Source organism: Austrofundulus limnaeus, unplaced genomic scaffold, assembly GCF_001266775.1.
Source record: "Austrofundulus limnaeus strain Quisiro unplaced genomic scaffold, Austrofundulus_limnaeus-1.0 Scaffold380, whole genome shotgun sequence".
NCBI lineage: Eukaryota > Metazoa > Chordata > Actinopteri > Cyprinodontiformes > Rivulidae > Austrofundulus > Austrofundulus limnaeus.
The window spans coordinates 309,906-313,914 of record NW_013952782.1 but is presented as its reverse complement, the minus strand read 5'-3'; the positions used below and the strand labels follow the sequence as shown (position 1 = coordinate 313,914).

The 4,009-nt window shown below is 44.6% G+C and overlaps 1 long non-coding RNA gene across 1 annotated transcript; it reads left to right on the top strand.

Moving 5' to 3' along the window:
* The first annotated feature begins 6 nt into the window (after positions 1-6).
* On the top strand, positions 7-828 carry LOC106528452 (uncharacterized). Its single transcript, XR_001311505.1, has 2 exons — positions 7-676; positions 749-828. It is a non-coding gene; the product is annotated as an uncharacterized LOC106528452 (long non-coding RNA).
* The last annotated feature ends 3,181 nt before the right edge of the window (positions 829-4,009 follow it).

Here is a 4,009-nt window from a genome sequence, read left to right as displayed (position 1 = left end):
TTCCTAACCTGTTTATATTTCATGCCACAGTCTTGTCCTCAGTCCTTTGTTTTATTTTCCTAGTCATGTCATGCATTTTTTAACATCCCTGGTTCACAGCTTCAGCCTGTTTCTGCTCAKTGTTTTYCCYCCTCCCATCACCAGTTCACCACAGCCCCGCCTTCATGCAATCAGCTTCATGCAACTCACCAGTTCCCAGTATAAAGCCTTGTCATCAACTCTCAGTCTCTGCCAGATTTTCATGTGCTCTTGCTATGAACTTCCCGCATTCTTGTACCTTGTCCCTCGTTTGTCCTGGTTCCCTGATCCTGCTCATGCTCCTCGGTTTAATGATCTCTGCCTTTGCCCTCGTCGGATTCCTCCTGTCATCTGCTTACCTGGTAACGACTCCTGCTTCACTTCCTGGTTTTTCGGCTCTTGGATTTTCCCTCATCGGCGCGACGCTTCATCTGATTACACGGCTCTCGACCCCTGCTCATTTTACGGACCCACGACTCAAGCCTGCTCCACTAAGTCTGGTAATTCTTTTGATTCTGATCCTCGCTCATCCCTGGACCCAGTTCTTGTCTGTTGGACTCAAACCCCAAACAATTCTGAACGGAGACGACACCACACGGGCTCGGACCCTGTCAACTCAAATCAGTGTTTGTGTATGGAACACCCACACGAACACCAGGTCAGTGGCTTTGTATTTTTTCTCAGTCAAAGTTCACAGTGACTCTGTTGCTAATAGTTTTTTCGTATCCAGAAGTTCCAGTCCAACTCGATGTCCTGATCCAGAACCACACCAAAGCCTTGCACATTAACAATAAAATCTGTAAAACTGTTTTTGAGTTTGGCATTAATTCAGAGTTCAAAGACCGGTTCATATCAGAAAATCTGGCCGTAAAAATGAACTCTGAGCCAAACTCAACATGGCGGGCTGGTGTTGAAGGAGCTTTAAGTAATTTGGAAAATAAAGTAGATAATATTTGTGAAGCACTTAGAAACATGAACACAAAACAGCTGGCATCTGCTTCTGATCAATTATTTGCACCTCCACCTGGAGTTACTCTTCCTAATCCTAGATCCGAACCTAAATTGTGCCCTCCAGAGCCATATAATGGGGACCCTGATCAATGTCGTGCATTTTTGACTCAATGTGAAATTCACTTTCAGTTACAGCCATCATCTTATCCATCAGAGCGAGCAAAAGTAGCCTATGTGATATCCCTACTTTCCGGAAAGCCTAAACTATGGGGCACGGCTGAGTGGCAACAAGATTCACGTATTTGCTACAAATACACACACTTTGCTCAGGAACTACAGAGAGTCTTCAGCCTGGTTTTACCCCACAAGGAGGCAACCAGAGGACTTCTGGGACTAAAACAAGGTACAAAAAAAAATCACAGAATTCATAATTGATTTCCATACTTTAGCTGTTGATAGCAGATGGAATGAGGAAGCTCTTCAAGATGTATTTTTTCAAGCCTTAAATGACGAAATAAAAGACGAGCTGGCAACACGAGATCCTCCACAGTCCCTCAGAGAGTTAGAGGATCTTGCCATACGGATCGATCTGAGGTTGCATGAGCGAAGACGAGCTAAAAGAGGTAATTCCAGAACTTTTAATGAATCAACTTTTTTCAAGCCCCCAGTTCCCCTTCGGTCCAGTGGATCATCTTGCTCTCCAGTCCCTACTACAAGAAGTGAGGAGCCAATGCAGATCGGCAGATCTAAACTGTCTGAGGAGGAGAAACTGCGCAGACAGAAGGATGGTTTGTGCTTTTATTGTGGTGAGTCAGGCCACATTGTTGTTTCATGTCCTAAGAAGAGTAACAAATTTCCTAGAATTAAGAGCCATGTCTTAAGCCCCGCATCGATTAGTCACTCACTGCTCCAACTACCTGCCAAATTATCTGTGAAGGGTAAGATGCTGCCTGTTAAGGCATTTGTAGACTCAGGAGCTGATTCAGAGTTTATTGATCATGACTTTGCTCTCACTTTGGGAATACAGATCATTCCCTCCAAGAGGAATCACCAAGTTCTTGCCCTGGACAGTCATCATCTCAACAGCACCAGTTCTGAAACTGTTCCAGTAAAAATGGTAATTGGAGGTAACCATCATGAAACAGTCCAATTTCTTGTCATACATTCACCCCAGTTACCCATTGTTTTAGGAGCCACCTGGCTAGGGAAACATAATCCCCACATTGACTGGGAGAAGAAAGTTGTCTTGGGTTGATCAGAAAAATGTTCTTCCAACGGTCTGTTGTGTGCAGTGAGTCCTGACAAACAAATAAAGAAAAGTGATTATTGTCCTGATTTAACCAATGTCCCCTCAGTTTATCATGATCTCAGTGAAGTCTTTAGCAAAGTTAAGGCCACATCTTTATCTCCTCACAGACCTTATGACTGTGCCATTGATTTGACCCCTGGTTCAACGCCTCCTAGAGGACATTTGTTTTCATTATCTCAGCCAGAAAACCAAGCAATGCAGGACTATATCAATGAATCACTKAAGTCTGGGATCATTCGACCCTCATCATCACCAGCAGGAGCAGGCTTCTTCTTCGTAGGAAAGAAAGATGGATCTTTGAGGCCATGCATTGATTACCGTGGTTTGAACAATATAACAATTAAGAATAAATACCCACTACCTCTCATGAGTTCAGCCTTTGATCAAATTCAAAATGCTAAGGTCTTCACCAAATTAGATCTTCGAAATGCTTACCACCGTGTTCGAATCAGAGGGAGATGAATGGAAAACGGCATTTAACACCCCTACTGGTCACTATGAACACCTGGTTATGCCCTTTGGTCTCACCAATGCTCCAGCTGTTTTTCAAACTCTCGTCAACGATGTATTAAGAGACTACATTAATGTCAATGCTTTTGTGTATCTGGATGATATCTTGATTTTTTCCCAGGACCTTGAATCGCATAAGAAACATGTTCGAGCCATCCTCCTTCGCCTCCTGCAAAACCAATTATTTGTCAAAGCAGAAAAATGTGAGTTTCATACATAATCTACCACCTTCCTAGGATTTCAAATAAATAGCACCTGGTCAAATTTCTATGGATCCCTCCAAGATTGCTGCTGTCAAAGAATGGCCTAAACCACAATCCAGAAAACGGTTGCAAAGATTTCTAGGCTTTGCTAATTTTTACAGGAGGTTTATTAAAAACTTCAGCTCCATTGCATCACCTCTCAATGCTTTAACCTCTGTAAAAACCAAGTTTGTTTGGAGTCAATCAGCTGAGTCAGCTTTCACTAAACTKAAAACACTTTTCACCTCAGCTCCTATCCTCCAATTTCCTGACCCTGAACAGCAGTTCATTGTAGAAGTTGATGCTTCTAATACCGGTGTTGGAGCTATTCTCAGTCAACGTTCCGCCGATGATAAAGTCCACCCTTGTGCCTTTTTCTCCAAGTCCTTGTCCCCTGCAGAGAAGAATTATGATGTCGGCGACCGGGAGTTGTTGGCAGTCAAGTTGGCCCTCGAGGAGTGGAGGCACTGGTTGGAGGGGGCCAAACACCCTTTCATCGTTCTCACCGACCATAAGAACCTTGAGTACTCGAAGACCGCCAAGAGACTCAACTCTCGACAAGCCAGGTGGGCTCTGTTCTTTTGCAGATTTAATTTTGCCCTTTCTTGCAGACCCGGGACTAAGAATATCAAGCCTGATGCTCTCTCCCGAGTTCATGAGTCTGCCCAGACCAGTGGCAACCAGGGAGGGTTCATTCTGCCGGACTCCGTTCGCATCGCCGTTACTCAAGTCGAGAGGATTGTCAGGGAGGCCCACCAGAACCATCCCCCAAGTGATTGCCCGGATGGTAAGCTCTTTGTTCCAGACCACCTGGTACCACAAGTCCTCAGCTTTTGCCATGCTTCTCGTCTTTTCTGCCATCCGGGTATAACCAAGACCCTTGGTATAGTTAGGTCCCAGTTCTGGTGGGGTTCCTTGGAAAAGGACGTTAGGTTATTCGTTGAGTCCTGCACCCAATGCTCCCTGGCCAAACCCTCTC